This window comes from Falco naumanni, chromosome 10, assembly GCF_017639655.2.
Source record: "Falco naumanni isolate bFalNau1 chromosome 10, bFalNau1.pat, whole genome shotgun sequence".
NCBI lineage: Eukaryota > Metazoa > Chordata > Aves > Falconiformes > Falconidae > Falco > Falco naumanni.
In genome coordinates, this window is record NC_054063.1 from 3,737,092 (window position 1) to 3,756,453 (window position 19,362).

A 19,362-nucleotide genomic window follows, 5' to 3' on the forward strand; every position below is an offset into this window, starting at 1 on the left:
TGGAGGCTTACTTCTGCACGATTTAGGTAACGGTGCTCTTGTCCCCATCCTTGTTGACTCCCTTGATTAGAAGTCCTTTCCTTCATTCATTTTGATGACTCCAGAGGGTCAGCTTGATCTAAACTTTGCGCGCAGGTTTGTCTGATGTATAGCCAAGAGCTAAATCAGAGCGACAATTCAGGAGTGTAGGCATGTCTGGCACCCGCGGGCGTGCTGCTGCGAGGCGTGGGGGCCCAGGGGGCTGCTGCCATCCCCTTGCCCTCACCCTCCGCCTGCGGGCCCCACAGAGCCAGGCACTGGGGTGTTTGCGTGTGGCCTTGGGCCCTGTCCCGCTGCTGGAACCACGGCGAGGCCTGTGCGGCCCAAGGGCCATGTCTGCCTGCGGGCCTCCAGCGGGGCCCAGCCGGCCACGACCGGTCTTGGTTTATTTTGAAGGGTCTTTATTTTGAAGGGTCGTTATTGTAAAGGGTCTTCATTTTGAAGGGAAGCAGGATTTACTGCCCACCTCAGGCCGCTTCCCGCCGCCCCGCCCGGCCAGGTAGCTGCAAGATGGCTGCCGGGTGGGCTGCGGGCGAGCCCCTGCGGCGGGGCGCGGGCTGCGTGCGGCCGGGGCCGGGCACGGCGAGGCGCCTCCCGCACGCCCGGGGCTCCCCGCAGGGGTCGCGGCGGCCCGGGGACGGCGCCGGCCGAGGGGGACGGCGCCCAGGCCCGGCAGCCCCGGCGCGCGTTGCCGTGGTGACCGCCCCGGCGGGGAGGGCCCGGCGGCGGCTTTTCCTGCACCGAGCGCGGCCGGCGGGGGCAGAGCTGAGCCGAGCCGGGCCGGGCCGCGCCGCTCCGCACCCCGCGCCGCACCGGTCACCGGCCCCGGCGGAGCCCGCCGCCGCCCCGGAGCGGTAAGTGCGGGCGCGGCCCCTCCCCGGCGCTCCGGCACGGCTCCCCGGGCCGCGGCGCCCCTCGCCCGGCCTGGGCCCCGCCGCGCCGGCCCCTCGCCTCAGCGCTGTGCCGGGCCCCTTCCCGCGCCCCGGGGCCCGAGGGGCCGCCCCGCGGGCTGTGGGCTCTCCTGGGCCCCCTCTCCCCGGGGCTGCGGGCTCCCCTGGCCCCGCCATGTGCCCCCCTCGCCCCGGGCTCCTCTGGCCCCCCGTGGACCCCCCCTTGCCTCAGGGGCTGCGGGCTCCCCTGCCCCCCCATGTGCCCTCCTCGCCCCGGGCTCCCTACGTGCTCCCCTGGTCCCCCGTATACCCCCCTCACTCCGGGGGCTGCGGGTTTCCGCGGTCCCCCCGTGTGCCCCCGTCTCCTCAGGGCCTGCGGGCTCCCCATGGCCCCTCCAGGTACCCCCTTTGCCCCGGGGGCTGTGGGCTCTGGCCGTGCCATGTGCCCCCCTCGGCCCGGGGGGCTGCGGGCTCCCCTGGGCCCCCAGTTCCCCACCTCACTCCAGGGGATGTACGCCGCCCTGCTCCCCTCACCCTGGGAAGTGCCTGTCCCCCCAACCACCCCCTCACCCAGGGGTGGGGGTCCCTCTGCCCGAACGTGGGGCCGGGGGCACGGGTGCCGGTGTGTCCGAGCCGAGCCCGGGGCTGTCACCCTGTGGGGCTGGGGGCTGCAGCAGCATCGCCCTCCCTCTCCCTGCCCACGCCGGGGACTCTGCGGGTGACACGTGTGCGGTTTCAGCTGCGCTCTTCAGTGCCCCGGAGCTGCCGCTTTTCATACTGAAAGCGAATTGCGCGGTTTTCCGGGGCTTCTGATTTCTGGGGCGGTTTGTAGGGTCGTAGCCTCTGGTTGCAGGGCAGGGTCCTGCATCTTAAGCCCTGCCGAGCTCCTTGCAGGCTCTCCTAAGCCAGATCTGTGTCGCTTTGAGGTAGGTCAAGGTTATTGTGAACGGGGGTAGGCTGCGGGATTTCCTCAAGGTCACTCTGGGCGTTGGACCCCGAGCATCCCCTCATCTCTTGCTTCACCCTCCGGAGTCACTGGGCTCCCGCTGGGCGAGGGCACAGTTGTGGAAATCGGATTTTCCAGTGCCCCAGACCTCTCTCCTGCAGAGCTTCTCAGCTTTTAGATTCTGCGCTTTGCCGGGCTGATACAGTGACAGACATCAGAGCAGGATCCCAGCTGTATTTGACCTAATGTCTTTCAGACAGTAGGTGTTTACAGTTGAGGATGATGTCTTTACCATAGCACGTTCATCTCTAAGAGTCTCGCTGCTGTTAGGGTCTGACCTTTCGTGGCATGGCTGCTGCTGTCGGGATGGTGTCTGCAGTGATTTTGATCACTGCAAGTCACTGTGGCTCTGCCTCTCCAGAACTTGCTTCTTGGCAATGGTAAGCGAAAGGCAATTGAACTAGAGTGGTGCCTGGCTGATAACGATGTATCGTGTGCGACTGGGATGGCGGTCGATGTCTTGTTCTCTGCTTGCGTTTCGCTTTCCAGGCTGTTACAAAGGTATAGATGAGGTCTAATAGGAGGTGTTACTCTAATCTCTTCACCAGAAAATAAACACCAGTATTTAATAAGGATTTACCCCTTTGAATGCCTTGCCTGTAGAATTTTTAACTATGCGCTACCACTCCTCCTTGTCATTCACACAGGTACGGTTTTCCTCCTGGTGCCGTGCCCTTGGGCTCGTTTGCTCACTGAGTCCCTGTTGTAGTGAGGAGCATTATGTTCTGAGGGCGATGGTGATCGGTGCCAGAGGTGGATGGCCGAGTTGGAATAGGGAGCAACTTTGTGTCATAAATTGGAGCCTGGCATTGCTCTGAAGGAGAGTCTGCAGTCTCGCTTGATGCCCAGCAATCTTGTTAATGTCTTACTAAGATGCCAGGGCCCTAGAAGATCCTTCTGCTGCCATTTTAAGAAGGGGTAGTGTGCTGTATTAAGTTACTAGAAGGTAGAAATCACTAACAGCCTGTCAGGGCTGTTTGGTCCCCTTTTCCTGCCAAGATTTAAATTAGTGGGCAAGATGGGGGATTATCTACCTCAGTGGCCAAGGTTACAGCAGTATGTACATGTGGAAGTAGCCCCCCTCCACTGGCTTCTGTGTCACATTTTGTGTTGTAGGTCTCTGACGGGGCAAACCTGGGATGGAGAGAAGGGACTGAGACACAGCGGCTGGTGTTTGGTGTGCCTTGAAGCCTGGAGGCCATGGCAATTTGGAGCTGTGCTCTGATTAAGGTGTTATAATACAGAAAGTCTTGCTTAGGAGCTGTAAGCATTTCATGTACCTATGCATTTGTTCTTGCTTAATTGTTGTCTTGCTGGAAATTGTGAAATAGTAGGAGGCAGAGATTTTCAGGAGTAGGGCAGCAGCTTTTTTAGGTGGGAACGTGTGCTGTGTTCAGCTACAGTAAAGCACATCTAGAGCCAGTATCCCTGACACAGGGGCCAGTTTTGCAGATTCCCCTAAGAACAGCTTTTCCATGAGCGGTAAAGCCCGATCTAGGGAACACCCTCATTGCAGGATGTGTGATGACCACGAAACACTGAAAATAGTTCATTATCTCTGGTACTCTGGGTTTTATCTGAATTATCTGCAGCCAGGAGGCTGTAAGAGGAGTGACTGATGAGCTGCTCCTCCTCCCTCAGCAAGGAGCACCTAGGTGTGGTGTAGGACTGTGTGGTCTCCATCTCTGGTCTTCCAAAAGGCCAGGCTTTGGGTTTTCTGCTAGGCTGGGAGTTACTTTGTTTTGTAGATGTTGGCAAACCTCTGGACTGTCTTTCACCCTTCTGTGGAGGTAAAACACTCTTGGAGGGCAATTGCCGTATTCATGGTAGCTGCTGTAAGGTGGCATGTCCTTGTGAAATTTGGGGGTTAAAAGGCTTGTGTGGTGAGAAGAGAAGTTTGGAAGTGTTGAATGTAGCCATGGAGGGAATTGTGTCCCTTGGTGCCAGCTGGCAGCAGGTCTGCCTTGTTCCAGGGTGATGCTTTCTTTTGTCACTTGATCCCTGGGCTCACCTGGGGGCAAGAAAGTGCAAATCTTTTGCACTGCCAAATTTCCAGTGCCTGCAAGATGCCCTGCTCAGGGTGTATCTCTTAGGGCTGTTTCTATCTGCCTAAAATCATATTGTGCTGCCAGAATGACATGAAAGAGCTTTGAACTACGCCCCAAGGGGGAAGGAAAAGGGGTGGAAAAAAGCAAAATATTTTTGTTCTGTTGTCAGGAGATCGCGCGCTGGGGGGATGATGTGTAACTGAACCAGATTTGGAATGGCTGGGACAAACATGTTTCCTTGTGATCCTGAGCGCTGCGGTTTGTGTGTATTACAGTAGGATGCCGATGTCCTGTGAAGGGCATTTCTGCAGTTTCCCCTTTTCTAGGCTGTTTGAGAACAGAGGCTCTCTAAGCCTGCCTTCTTCCTAGCTGTCCTTTTTCAGAGTGGTTTGGGGTTTTTTTTCTCTGTTGTTTTTTTTTTCTTTGTTTTTCCCCAGAATGAAGTCTCTGCACAGCCGTTGGCAGGTCAGCAGTGTCCCAGAGCTGTGCAACTTCATCCTTGCCTGGAGTAGGTTGATGTAGCTCTGGCAGAGGCAGTGGAGCAAATTTGGCTTGCACCAGCTGAGGATTGGGCCATCAGGTGGGAGCCCTCGAGCTACAGGAAGAGCCTGGACGTGCAGCCTGTTTAGCCTGTCACTTCAAAGTTTGTTAACGTCCTGTTGGGCTGTCGGTTGGACACGCTTCTCTCCCAGCTGCCTCCGCTCCCCTGTTTAAATCTGCAGTACCGTGTGAGGACAGTACCTGCGCCTCTCCTTCAACAGCGGCAGTGCAAGGTGGGGGAGAATCTGCCTGGCCACAGCATCCTGCCTTCTGCTACTGCAGGCACAAAAGGGCTGGTTAGTATTCCTTTTACATCCATGTATGTGTTCACCTAAGCCCTTAACCGTGTTTTCAGGAAATGCAAAGGCCTGCTCTCATGCCCGTGTTTGCACGTTTTTCTCTCTTAGAAGTACCCAAACACCTGCACTACCGGGAATTTGGGAGAGTTGGAATTATCAGTTACTTACGGCAAACGAGCTACAGATGCTGCCTAATGCAAGCCAATGCGTTGTTTTTATTTTTTGTTCTTGAACATGTTGTACACAGTACATGTATCTCATTGTGCATTGCTCATAAATGGCTGTGTGGACTCCAGCCTTGTCTGTCTGCAGTGAGCAGGACATGGCTGCAGTGGGCTCCTCTCTGCTGAAGAGGTGCCTGAGGTCTGAGAGGGCAGTGTGGTTTGGCTTCCCCAGTGCCATGATTTGATGAAGCCTTCCTCCTTCTTCAAGGCTGAGTCCTCTGGGCCGTGCCTGACTGATCGGAGTGGGGACCATCGTTCGGCCATATCCAGCTGACAGCACGGTGGGCTGCTAGAACTAACGCTGTGTTGCTCCCAGCTGATCCTAACAGCAGATAAATAATTTTTTCCTGTGCTCTTCTGTTTGCCTTCCAGTGCAAAGATAGTGGGAAGGAGGCAGTGGATTGAACCGTCCAGTGTGAAACTGGATGTTGCTTTAACCTTGCAGTATTGACTGCCAGGTAGTTCCAGTTGTTGTGAAGATAAAATAGCAGGGGGTACAATAAACAAGGTAAAATCCCAGACAAACCCAATGAAAAGACCTTGTCAGTCTAGGCGGTTTGGATTTCTGTCTGGCAGTTTCCTCTTACATGTCTGCAAATATAAAAGCGTTGAATACTTGCTGTCTTAGGAGGGCTGCCCAGATGGAGATTATTTGCTTGGGGAAGGGAAGGGCACTCGGGCAGCAATACTTGTTCTGTGTCAGGAGAAAAGTGATGGGATACCGTTTATTTAATTTGTAGGGTCTCTGTTGATCTTGATGTAATGCTGACTGTGGTGAGCTGCTCACAGGAATGCAGTCTTAGGTTTATTTTAAACTTTTTCATAACTGGTTCTTGTTCTTTTTTTGGTGGTGCTGTTGTGGGTGGGTGGCTACACGTTGTCAAACCTCCCTGTGCCCTTCTCCTTCCTTTGCTGATGCTGCTGGTGTGTGAAGTGTCAGGAGACTTGTCTGGATATTTTTTTTTTTTTTTCCCTTTCCTGGGTCTGTGGCATTTATCCAGAGGCCAGGAGGAGAGAGGCTGAGTTGCCCAGAATGGCATGAATTCAAGCAGCTAGGGATGACTGAAGTCACATCAAAGACTGTGCCTGCCCCACCTGGAGTCTGTCTCCATGGTTGGGGCTCATGCTCTCGATTTAAAGGCTGTCCCAGCTGTGAGGAGCTTTGTGGACAAAGTGGGGAGAGTGAAGGAGAAGGAAGACTTCCCCTCTTACACCCAACAGCAGTGCTGCTGCACTGAGTGTTTGGCTTGAAAGAGGCCTTCGGGAACAGAGGTGTGTGCTTTTCTTTTTTAATTGGAGCACAAAGATACGGGACTTCCAGCAAGCCGTTTTAGTGGGAGAGAGATGCTGTGTGAGTGAGCTCTTAGTCTGGCCCAAGGCAGAAGGCTGTCCAGGAGCTGTGATCCTTCATTTCTGAATTCAACTGCAGCTTCCATGAATCCTTTTTTGCTTTGGCAAGGGGCTGGGCTCTGTGGTGCGAAAGCTCCTAGCCAGGGCGAGCGCTGGCTTTGAGTGGGTTGCTGCATGGAAGGAAGCGGTAGCATGTGGTGTGCTTAGTCTGGACCAGCACATCTGTCATTTCTGTTGCTGCTGAGTATTCTGCCCTTGTCACTGCGGTGTCTGCCCCCTTACTGCCTTTAACGAGTGTGCTGCCTGCACGCCTTGGCCGGGGAGGTGAGGGCAGTTCCCTGTTGCCTGCTGGGTAGGGTGGATGGAAACACCTTCTCCGAGGCCACGTGCAGACTGGGAGCTTGTTTGGTGCCCTGTTCAGTGCTATGCGCTTTGCTCTGTGGTAGTTAGGGATTTATAAAAAAGAAAAAAGAAGGAAGCGTGGTTTAGGGACAGGATATGTTAGGGGCTAGCAGTCAACTTGGGTACCGCTTTCTGCTTGAATACATGGCCTTGGATAAGCAGTAAAATATCTCCCTGACCCTGTCCTCTACAATCAAATAGGGACAGCAGTGCTGCCAGGGTTTTGCCACTTGCACACAATAGTGGTGGCAGCTGTTGCAGCAGATATGATCTGGTGTAATAAGTGGTCTCTCCTTCTGGATGCTTCCTTTTCCTTTTCCATTTTTTGTTGGCTTTCTCAAGGGTAAGGGTAGCTTCCATCCGCTGGGTAAGCTGAACTCTTCCCTGTAAGGCAACAGGAGCACTTGTTGGTTCATCTCATCCTTCGGAGCAACTGTTGTTTATGAAGGCTATTTTCTAAGGGTAGTAGTTCTTTTAAAGGACGTAAAACATACTGTGTTGGCCTGACCCCCTTCCCCTGAACTGTCCTGCTCATTTTGTTAGCAGCTAAATGTGTGCATGACCTCATGACCTGAGCAGCTGTTGTCTTTTTGATGGCCCCCCCCCCCTTTTTTTTTTCTTTTTTCCAGAAACTTGCAATCTAGATTCATTGGTGCCCCACTCCGGTTCTTCAAAACCCATGGAGAGCTTGAAGGAAATAGCTTGGATACTGAAGTGATAAGTGCTACAGAAATGCCAGACGCTATATAAACAACTAAACTCAGCCCCCGGCCCTGCCTGAAAGAGGGATGATTTGCAGAAATACTTCAACAGATGGTCTGAATTTGACTTTGGAAAGGGGGGCAGAAATGCCAGGCTGGTGCTGAGCTGCGTGTGGGCGCGTGCCCGAGCGCGCTGTGTGGTGTGCTGCCTGCCAGCACGCTCCTGGGAAGGCTGAGCTGGCTGCTCCCGCAGCCGCTACGTGCTCAGCATCCGTGCGCTGCTGACTCGGTCCCTGCGGCTCTGCCAGGTCCCTGGCGTGGAGCGAGCTTCCCCCGTGGGGAGTTTCGGCTGTGCCTGTTCGGTGGGCTGTTCTAGTGGAGGGAGCTGCGGCCAGTTTTGGAGGCGTGGGGTCAGCTCGTGGCAGGGAGGCGGTGGAGCCGCTGTGCGGCTTGTGAGACATTGCTTGGCATGCAGGTGAGACTGCAGGAAGGCCACGGTGTGATCTGACACTGCGTTGTCTCTTGCACTGGCAAGGTTACCTGGACCTGTGGCACTGCAAATTGAGGTGCTCTGGAGCTGGAAGCAAACAGATCAGCGGTGGCAAAGGGCATGTGCTGTTTGGACACACCTGTGTGGGTATGTGAGAACTTGCTGGTAGCCTGAAAGGACGTGGGGTGGGAGAATGTTTACATGGCATGGTCCAGGACCCTGATGAACTCTGGCAGAGCTGGCTGCTGGGGCCAGCCTCCCCTCTCCTCCTCTGGTGAGGTTACTGCTCTTGCAGGGGAAGAACAACATGGTTTCCCCAGCTGGTACCAGACCTGGGGTCCTGGCATCAACCGTGGCAGCAGCAGAGTGCTGCACCGCCTCTTGTGTGAGCTCTGCCATGGGGCAAGCAGGTTCCCACGTCAGTAGCCACAGCTGGCTCCAATGGGGATCGTGGATTGGAGTCCAAAAGTTCTTGTCTGAGGACCTGTGGAGTAGAGCAGTGTGCCTGGTTCCTGTATGGCCAAACCGTTGTTAGTCTCCCAGTGCAAGGTGCCTTTTACACTGCTCACTGGTGCAACAATTTGTTTTTGTCTAATGCTTTTTGCTGTTCCTGCCATGTGCTTTTTGGCGAGACAGTGTTGGTTGCTAATTAGAGCAGGGATGTGAGGTGTGCTTCAGGGGTGAATTTTTTTTTTTTTAACTTTCTGAAAACAGGTCTAATTCTGAAGCAATGCAAGATTAATTGCTTTACTGAGGATGCCTAATGTGTTAGGTAAGTTCTTGTGGATACATCTGGCAGGTAGCAGCATTGCACTGCGCATGTGGGGTAGCCAGGTAAGACATTAAATGTCCAGAGAATGACTTTCCAAGTTTGACTTATTTCACTTTTTTTCCTCTCTTTTTCCTTTCCTGTGTTACCCATCTCCTGCTCTGTCTAGGTGAGCAGGACTCTTACGTGTTTTCATTTGCTTGTAGCCTCCTAAATATATTGTCTTCCTGCTGGGAACGCCTTGCCTGCCTTGCGGTCTGCTGATTCACAGCACTCCGGGTGAGCAGGGAGCTGGTGAATGGATTTTGCTGCAGACTATCGAGCTGTGAGGTGGTGGTTGCAGTCCCCTTGACAATTCCTCCGCTTGTTTCCCTGGAGGAGCTGCTAACCTCCTTAGGAGCAGCATGACCCATGTGGAGCTGCTGACTCTGTTTAGCAAGGAACCATTTTGCTGTGATCTGAACGGCTTTGGCATAACAAAGCTGAGGTGGGAGGAGAGAAATGCTCTCTGCTATGCAGGAGCAGAGCAGGTATGTTCATATACCCCCCCCCCCCCCCAGCAAAGGGGGACTGGCAGCAGCAGTGTCCTTTATCTCCATTCCTGTGGCTGAGGGGCAAGGAATGAATATTGATTAACATGACATTTAACTGGCATTTCTTCTAGTGTACTGGGAGCATTAGTCAAATACTGCCTTCAGTGGCTAGAAGTAATGAGACGGGCTTCCTTCCTCAGAAAGGTCTCTACCTGTTGCTGCAAAGTGTTTGGGAGGCTGGGAGATGTCCCTTTGTTATCCTGTCTACTCTCCGTGTCTGGTTTCTTGTACAAAAAGCACCTGAAATACAGTCTTGGCTCTAGCAAGCAGCTGAGCTTGCAGCGTATATGCCAGTGTTTGCATGCTTACGTGGTGACTCCTGCTCAGTGCTTCTCTGTCACCCCCACCCAGCTCTTAACTCCAGTGGGTGACACAGGAGGGTTTACATCCTTTCAGACCCAGGGGTTCTGTTTCATTAGGCTGCAAGATTTTAGCATTGCAGCCACATCGTTGGCTGGCCCTCTTGGGGCACCGTGGCTCCTGCTAGAGGGGCAGGGTGTGGGCTTTGCTGGATGCATTGCTTCTTCCAGCCAGGCTTGTGCGGTCCCTCTGTGGGACCCTGAGTGACAGCTGTCAGTTGACGTATAGCCCCACAGCCCTCTGGACTTCTAGGTCTTCTAAATCATTTTGTTCAGGGACCAGAAGCCTTTATCTTCCAGGTTTCCCTGGAAGGGACTCTTGTTCGGGTTTAGTGTTGCTTATTGGTTCATTTTTTTTTTCTCCATTGCCCACAGCAGTCAGGCTTCTGCTGAGAGGAAGGCAGCCCTGCTTCTCACTCCTGCCTCTCTTTGTTTCGTTTTGGTTTTGGGTTGGTTTTTTTGTGCTGGCACAAGCATTTGTGTGTTCACAGCAACACGCTGACCTGGGAATAGGCCTGGTCTGAAATGTGTTCCTCTAGTTGCTGGGGGAAGGAAAAGCTCCCTCCTTTTTGGCAGTAGCCTGAAGTTATGCTGGGCTAATGCTTGAGTAACCACAGCCTCTGCTGGGAAAGAGAATCATGTGGCTTGAGAGATACGCTTTCCGGGGCTAAAAATCCCTGGTATGGTTTCCTTCATAAAAACACTTGCATCTTCTCTGCCAACCCACTGTCAAGACTGCATCGAGCCAGTACCTCTTTGTGCAGGACAAACTGTTGTATTACTGCTGTGGCCCTGGGTCTCGCCTGGTGCCCTGTCGTTCTGTCTTTGAGGGGGAGAGTCCGCATCATGTCTTTTAAACCACCCTGCAATTCACGTGGCGCAGTCCTTGCTGCCAGAGGAAGGTGGGTGCTTTCAGGCCTCCTGGGGGTGGCCATGTGTGCTGCCAGATGCACACGGTATAGGAAGAAGTGGGAACAGACAGGGGAAAAAAAGCCCCATGGCTTTGCTTTGCGCTGGCACGGTCCCCTAGTGTTCACAGGAACAAGCGTGTGTTTCAGAAAGTGCTCTGTGAGCACGTGTTCTGTGGGGATGCAAAGAAATACAACCGACTTCCTCTCCTCTTCCTCTCCCTCCCTTGCATGCGAGGAGCTGGTGGCGGTGCCTAGCAGACACCCTTAGCAGGAGCACAGCCGATGCCAGGGAGCTCCTTGCCAGGGGTGGCAGAGGTGAGGGATCTGGTTACCCTTGGGCTGGAGGGATGGGGGGCTCCTCTCTGAGCTTATCTGAACCTTGCTGGGATTGTGTGTCTGTCTCCTGCTGTCCTTTTGCTTCTCCCTGCCACAGCTTTCCCCTTGCTGTTTCTGAAGACTGTTCCTATTTTGACACGGGAGATGCACGTGGTCCCGCCTGCCTGCCCTGGGTAGGTTTAGGAGCCGGTTGGATTGCCTAACCTGGTCGAGCTCACCCTGCAGCTTCCATGTGCTGCCTGTCCGGCCGAGCTGTCCCCGGCTGACTTGGGGGACGTGGAGCAGACAGGTCTGGGTGAGGAGTGGTGTGTGGCAGGATGCTGAGTGACTTGCGGTGCTGTTCTGTGGCTGGAGGTGCCGGTGCCACGTGGTCCCGGTGGGAAAGGGGCTGCCTGCAGGATCCCAGGCTCACAGACCCCAAGCAGCGGGGTCCTCTGGGATGTCCTCTGGGCCACGGTGGTAGGAAGGGACAAGCTGGCTGGCTCTTCGGAGAGGGGATCCTGTGTCTATCGATTGCACCGAGGGCTGGGCGAGCGAGCAAGGCTTTTTGCACGTTCGCAGGCAGCTGGGCTGAGCGAGCCGTGGGGTGCGAGCTGCAGTGCTCCCATGCTTCTCCGAAAGCTGTGTCAAGGCAAGTAATTTCCGCTCTCGCACAGCTATTATGAAAGAGCCTGGGTTTGCTGCACCCCTCTCTCCCTTTGCCCTCAGGGCATGCTGGGCTTGTTAGAATTAATGTAATTAGCACATGCCTTATTAGCTCACTAAGGCACAAAGAACTCATGTATATTTGTAGCCAGGTTAAGCAGCCCCTATTAATTTAAGAACCATGTCCTCAGTGCACGGCAACAGTTAATCACTGCTGGTGACTCAGGATCAGCCAGTACGGAGGGAATTTGGGCAAGGTGTATATGCGTGCGGTTCTCTTTTATTGTGTTATTTTTTTATTAACGAGCAGAGCTGTGAAGGGAATTAGCAGCAGGCGCAGTAGACGGAAGGAGGCTTTCAGTGCAGGTTTGATAAGCAGCCAGCCCTGGATATTTCCTATGCTGTATGGAGAAGAGGATCTATAGAATGAATCAGTGTGATACAACACAGGCTGGGAGGTGGAAATATACAGAAATAAACTTTAGTAACCCTTGCTTGAACTCCGCTTCAATGGGGTTATGAACTAGGTACTGATAGTAATTTTGCTTCGCTGTTTCCCCTCAGTGAATCCTGGGGCAGAGGAGGTGGCTGGTGTGTTCTGCTGCTGGTCATAATTGAGAGAGACTGCGGAAGAACAAGGTTTTCAGGAAAGAACAAAAAATAGTTGCAAGCAATTTCATTCTCTGCAGTGCCGTGGTCCTCAGTCTCTTTTGCTGGTCTGAGTCTTGCCACACACAGAGCTTAGCCAGGTCCTGTGGGATGCTTCCAGGATGCTTGCTACCAGGTGTTTTTTTAGTGGTTCCCCTCATCTCACCCGTGGAAGATGAAGGTTTTGCAGGTGAGTGCCAGTTTGTGTCCTACCACCCTGGAATGATGCAACCTGCAAGGCCAGGATGGTGGCGTGTGTCTCTGCTCCTGTAGCCTTGCATGTGGGCTACTAAGGTCCTGCACCGTTTCTAAAACTAGTGGATTAAGCATTTTGGGGGCTCTCTTCAGCCAAGATCACTACCCATGCAAAGGAGGCTTCCTGCGTTTCTTCTCCCACTTCTCAAAATAATCAGAGGCCGTGCTCTTCGTGATGATCGTGAGCTGGGAGGAGGAGCTGGAAAAGTGGTGCTAGAAAGCAGCTGACATGCTTGCACAGCTTTGGTCAGGTTTTCTGCAAGAAGCTCTTGGGGTGAGGTGCAGGTATCCTGCCTGCTCCCCCTCCCTCTTTTTACTCCTCTCATTTGCTGTTTCTGTCCCTTGCCAAGTAGGCTTGGGCTGTCAAAGCCTGAACTACTCCTGGTCGTCGTGGGCTTGTGCAGGAGCATCGCTGAGAAGATAAGGCTATTACAGGCAGACAGGCAAGGAATCCCATGAAATTGGACCAAAGTGTGCATGTGCCTGTGATAACGTGCCCTCTCACTGCAGCTGGCAGGGGACCAAGTCCCCAGGCTCCAGCAGAGACGACAAGCTCCTCTGGCTCGCATCTGCTGAGGACCTGGCCCTCCTGGGAGGCACAGTGGGAAAATAAAAGTCTGAGATCCCTGTGGAGGGACAGGGGATGCACACGAGTTTGTCTGCAGCAGGTTGGAGCAGATAAACTTATTTCTCCTTCCTTAGAGCCTGTTCCTTGGGACAGCTCAATGCTTGGATGAAGACCCTGTGAGTGGTTAGTGGGGTGAGGAGCTGCGATGGTATACGTACTGGTGATACGGAGGTACCCATTTGCAGCTTCTAACAGGTGCATTGCAGGGGAAAAAGGAAAAAAAAAAAAGAAAATTAAAAAGCGTGTGGGAAGAGAAATGGTTGTTGAGGTACTTCAGATGCTGGCTGGAGGTGGTGATTTTTTTAAAAAGTAGATTTTATTTTTCTTTTCTGTGTTTCACGGGCACTGCTTGGCTTGATGGGTCTTTCTGTACAGGGTCAGAGCAGCCCACTGGCTCGGAGCTGTGGGCAGCTTTGTGCACACTGAAACAGAGGGTGTTTTCCAGGCCACCATTTTCAGCCAGTGAGGACTTCTGTTCCCTTCTCTCTGTGCTCAGTGGTTTGGAGAAGGAAGGAGTAGCCTTGATGTGGTGGAGTTTAACCCAACAGGTTTTTGGTCTTCCCTTGCGTTGCTGTGTGGGAGCAGCCGTGTGTCAGAGCCAGCTCAGCAGCCCCCTTGCTGGCTGCTGGGCTGGAAGGGATGGACCCTAACTTGTAGCTCTGGAGTAGCTGAAGTTGGGGCTATTTCTGGCACGTATCTTGTTCAACGTCTGCCTGAAGGAACACAGTGTAGGGGAAACAACTTGGATTAGTGGTTTGTTCTTCTTTCTTCTCAAAAGAAGAGGTTTTTTTCCCCCCTTTTCTAGGGCTGCATACAGCATTCTGAGAAAAACTGTACTCATCTTGTGACATGAAGGTGGTGGTCATCATAACAGTCCATCCTTGAGACAGCTGCCACCAAGCTCTCCAACTTGTGGGCCATCACCAGAGTCCTGGAGGGCTTGTATTGCATCACGTCCATCCTGCGTGCCCCATGCTAGCCCCGAGGCAGGACCACCAGCTCTCAGAAGGGGGGCTCGCAGCAGACACAAGGCTGACCAGTGCTGTCAGTCCTTCCCCTCTGCGGTCTGGGATCCGGCAACGGTGAGCCGGCACCATCCCAGGAGGACACGCTTCAAGGCATCTAACAGGAACAGCTCTGTGGGTGTTTGGTGTTGCTCTGATGGGGTACTGCTGCAGCTTGGCCTGGAAAGATGCTTACTTCTCCCAGCCGGGCCACTGGCACCCCTTTCTATCAGAGACCGGTCTGCTGAGAGCTGGGAGCCCTGGTTTTGTTGCTGGAGGGGAATGAATGGTCCCTTTCATGGCCCAGGACCTCAGCTCTGTGCTCTGCCTAGTTCCTGCTGAATGGGCTAGATTCCAACCCTCACTTTCCCTTGGGCTTCTCGGTTGATTGTTTTTAATTACTGCTTTGTACATGGTGATTATTTTAAATTGGGAGGGGGAAACCTTTATCCTACTCTGCCAGTCTCTTGGCAGAGCACCTGAGTGAGGAATTTGCATCATTTAGTTTCTCGGTGGTACATCCTTCCAGATCAAAGTGTTGGTCTGTCTGTTGCTCTGCCTTTTCTCGACCACCACAAATTATTGAGGAGGAAACGCTGTATACAAGTTATTGTTTGTTCTGCCAGCTCTGTCTCCCATCTGCCAGACTCCAGCTTCTCAGCAAAGCTGTCCTCTTTCTCCAGCTAATGCTGCATGTCTCTGAAACCGTAATTTCTTAAAAACTGGTATGGGGAACTGCTCCAGGGGAAGATGGGTTTAAAAATAGTCAGTCGCACCAGTTCAACGTGTGACTACATGATTTCTCAAGTGGCACTTGGAAAGGGGCATCACTGGTAATAAGCACCCACTTATGTCATCCAAAGATGTCCATGCTGCAGACTCAGTTGTACACCAGCATGATCACGTGTGGGCAGTTTTACTGTCTGTCAGTTAGCTTGTGCTTCCATTGTTGGCTTTTCAGTTGCAAAATAATGTAGGCCATTATAAACTTAATGTAAATCATCTTTATCCCTAGAGGTTGCCACATTGTATATAGTTCATTGTGTTTGCATATGGTTTAGTTGTTCTGTAGCTACTTTTTAGAGATCCCTTTGAATTGGTGCAGGTCTCTACGGACCAAAGGCTGGAGCTCGCCACAATTTTCAAATAAAATGCTGGGCCCGATTTTCTGCTGTGGCTGTGCTCTGACCTCATATCACCGCATCACTGAATATTTTATGAGATGCATGGAAAGGTTTTTTGGCCCTCTGGCTCCTCCACCTATTGGACTGTGTTTCTGTAGAAGCCATGGAGAGCCAAGACTGCATTTGCCTTTGGGCACATGTAGTTGGCCATAATTTGGAGACTTGTTAATTGTGTTTTAAGTGTTGAGAGGAATGAGAGGGGTGCAGAGCTTGATGTGGCATTTGTGCAGAGCAGAGGAGCCAGGTCTCTGGAGACTCATCCACTAGACCCACTTGCCTTTTTGAGAACTCGGAGAGGAGTCAGCTTGAGATGGGAAGGGCACTAACATCTCCCGTGAGCTTCCTTTGCTCCCCTTAGTCTTGCCTGCGGTGCTGTGAGCACTTTTAGGCCTGTTGTCTCTCTCTCTGAGAGAAGGCACTGCAGTTACTGCCTTACGAGAATGTTTTAATGTGTCGCTGTCTTATGGAGCGGGACTCTGCTATGTGTTCTCAGTGAGATGGCTGCAAGCTCGTTTGTCCTCTTGAAACCTTCCCTCTGGTTCCTTCAGCTTGGCAGCGCCGATGACTTGGACAGCAAGACCGTGTGAGCCCTGGATGAGTCACTTCTCCTTCGGCTGTCCTCACTCATCCCATCTTGCAGTGCAGCTGCAAAACCTCCAGGACAAGGGCTGTCCTTGACTGAAGGTCTGTGCAACCCCTAAAATAACTGGTCCCGGGTCTGCGCTGGGGCCTCTTGGCGTGCTGCAGTGCCGATACCCAAGCCTGGCCTCAAGATGAACGTTGACTTTCTGGCTCTCGATCTGGGGCAGTTTCCCAAGACATGCAAAGTTGAAGGGCGTATCTGACGTCTGCTCCAGATCTGCACAGGCCTGCTCCTCAAGTCTTTCTGTCTGACTTGAATGCAGATGGCTTGGCCCTGAGCAGTTGCCCTTTGCAAACCTTTCTGCCTGGCTGGAGTGGGATGTGCTCTAGGAACTGGGGTGTGATCCAGTGTTAGGACCTGTCAACTGGACTCTGTTTTCTTGAGCTGGCCTGGAGTAGAGCTGAGGGCTAGGAGACTTGTCTGGGAGAGAGACCACAGTGATGCAAGGAGAGGCCTCCGTGGGATTCCTTCTGTTGAGCAATAGGGCAAACAGCTGCTACACCGATCTGAGCAAGCTGCTGGGTGGTTGGCCTGGAGAAGGTCTCCAGGCTGGGAAGGTGCTTCTCTGGCTGCTCACAGTGCCTTTTGGAGGCCTTTCTGCAAGCCTTAGCTCTCACAGAGGTGGTGGAAGATGCCTGTTGACTTGAGTTACTGCTTAAGGCTTCTCAGTAAAACAGGCAGAGTTGCATGATGCTGTACAGGGAATGGGGGGCCAGCCTGTTGCTTCCAACAGGATGGAGAGCCCGGAGGGGAGCACGTGGGAAAACTGGGTGTGTTCCTCCTGCTCCTACTGCCTGAAGGGAGGAGGATCACCATGTCCTTCCCTGCTCTTTCGTCCCTTTCCTTTCCAGTGCATGCTGTTCCACTCACTGTGATCCTTGCTTTGGAATCAGCAGCTGGGTTGGCTTTTCTGTGCATCAGAGGCCAAGCAGACGGAGGGGCTGTTGCTACGCGCAGTAAAGTGTCTGTCCGATGTCTTTTATTATTTGAAAAATCAAAATTTTTTTTGAAATTTTTAAATTTGAAATTTGAAAAAAAAATTGATTTTTTTTTTTTATTATTTTGAAAAAAAAAAGTCACCTTTAGCTTTGCATAGAGGTGATGCCAGTGACTGAGGCCAGCAGGCAAATGGAGAGAGATCACAAGCTGCCTCTAGCATGTGGTGGGACTTTTGTCCCTGAGAAAGGGAGGTTGGTTGGACCAACTCAAAAGAAGCTCTTGAGTGCTGAGCCCTCTCCTTCCTTGGGGAGTGGTGGAAATGGCTGTGTTTCTGAGGCCAGTTTTGTCATCTTGGCTGCCACTGTGTGAAGGTAAATGAAGTCTCTGAATTTCCTGTAATCTCAAATAAGGCCTGAGGGAGAGGATAGTCACAGCACTGTGCGTGCAGTGTCAGAATATAGGACGTTGCTGCAGTCCTGGGAGCTTGCAGCGTTGTCCCCTGTGACACTTCCAGCATGGCCCTTTTGTGGCTCTTTTCCCATTGCAACGTTACGGGTAACTGCACAGGTCCAGATGGGTGAAGGATGTTGCGGGCAAATGCCTCTGCTAAGGTGTTGGACTCTTTTTGTTCATGCCTTGTTTCTTCCTAAGCTGGAACGTTGTCATGGGAGCAGGGTGCTCCTCAGGCTGCCAGTTGTGGTTGGAAGTCCTGTCTGAAGGGCAAGTCAGCAGCAGAGCCGTGACGAGAGCACTGGAGCCTTTGCTGCTAATCAGGAGGTTTGGTCCTCTCTTGAACCTCCAGGTGCATCCAGGTAAATCTGTACCGCCGCCGCCTCTGTTCGCAAAGCCAAACACCTCTGGAACATGCCCTCAGTCCAGGGGCTGTCTGCACTGCCAGAGAACTTGCCTGTTTCTTTGTGGCATGAGGGAGATGTTTTGAGGTGGTTTATCATCGTTGAGGTCTGGCAGCATGGAGACTCCCCGGTCTGAGCCCAGTTTGCACAGAGGGCAGACGCCAGTTGCAGGGGCAAAGTTTGCCCGCTGTTTTGCAAGGGTGCCAACCTGACTGCTTTCACTGTGAACGTGCTCTGGCATTTTTGGCTGTAGATAGGAGGGTGTCAGGGGACTCCTATCTTGAGCAGCCAGCAGGAGGGAAGCCGCACAGGGCAGAGGTAAGTCGTGGAGGACAGAAGGGACCGCAGGAGCTGAGGGCTCTCGCTGGAGACTGTTGAGAAGGAGGAGCGAGCGCCCTGCGTGCTGGGGCTCAGCATACCCACCGCCTTGCAAGCTGAGTGGGCACTGTGCCACTGAGCCTGTCCCCGTGGGGGTGCGAGCAACCAATGGTGCAGGCAGGTGGTGTGCCACCTCCCCGCTGGGACTTTGGCCTTTTTTCACCTGAGGTGAGGAGGTGACCTGCCCTGGGCTCAGTGCTTTCAAAGCCCAGCGCGGTACGGGGACAGTCAGCCGCTGACTGCGTGGCAGGTGAGTTTGCATCTGCAGCCCTGGGGCTTCTGGGGCTGGTGGCAGAATGGGATGAAGGGACTGCGCTGTCCCACTACGCAGATGGAGAGGTGACAGTCTGTGACAGTGGGGGAGCGTCTGCCAGTGTGTTTGAGCTTTGTTTTATTGAGGACTAATGCCCTGCCTGATGCTGCAAGGAAATTCATGGCAGTCCCTGCTTTTGAAAGCCTAAGGGCAAGTGAGCAGCAGGGGTGAAGCTGCCACCAATTCCCTTCATCCCCTCTATCCCGAAATGTCTTAAGCAGGCAAAAGCCAAGTTGGCAGCCTCTCCCCAGGTGAGATTTTCTGATACCACCTCCCATGTGTGCTTTGTGCCAGCATGCATCTGGAAAGAGCTTCTCTCAGGAAATATTTGCGGTTCAGTTTGCACTCCTTAAACCTTAACGTTGCGATTGCAGCTTGGCTGCAGTCATTAGCAAAACTTGGCAGGGTGTCTGCACCTTCAAATGTGTTTGCACCGTGAAGGGAAAGGGGTCTGCTGATCCCAGAGGGTTTCTCCTCTCCCAGCAGGTACTAGTTGCTGATTGCTTCCCCCGGACTTCTGTGGCTGTGAGCGGTTGCATGGCCGTGTCCTCTTGACACGGTGGATGCTGGCACAGTTTTGCTCTGTCCTCTTACCCTCTGAGCCCTGCATCTTGATGTCAGCTTGTCTGGCTGGGGCACTGAGTTTGTCTGCTCTCGAGGCAAATGGGAATATGTGGAAGGGAGTCCTGTCTTCCCCTTCGGCTCTTTATTTTCAAGTCAAGGTTGTAGTTTGAATATTTGCTTTCAGTGACAGCTCCAGCACGTGCTGGCCTTCAGTTCTCTCTCATCCTTGCCTGACCACTCTGCACAGATGTTAGCGCTGGCACAGAAGCAGGGATGGGAACATGTGTTTGGGTGTAGGGAGAGGATGGGATTGCTTCCTTCAGCCGCAGCACCCGCTGACGTTGGCTAAA

The 19,362-nt window shown here is 53.2% G+C and overlaps 1 protein-coding gene across 6 annotated transcripts in view; it reads left to right on the plus strand.

The window, feature by feature from the left end:
• The first annotated feature begins 788 nt into the window (after positions 1–788).
• Positions 789–19,362, plus strand: part of SLC25A22 (solute carrier family 25 member 22) — a 52,250-nt gene continuing 33,676 nt past the window's right edge. For 2 of the 6 annotated variants that reach the window (XR_005829868.1, XM_040608104.1), the window contains exon 1: positions 789–893. The gene's annotated coding sequence lies outside the window, so the exon portion shown is untranslated. Of the gene's footprint in view, positions 894–2,078; positions 2,316–10,611; positions 10,937–17,298; positions 17,716–17,754; positions 18,386–19,362 lie in introns of those variants that run through there. The other 4 variants (XM_040608108.1, XM_040608106.1, XM_040608107.1 and 1 more) reach the window with 4 other exon arrangements.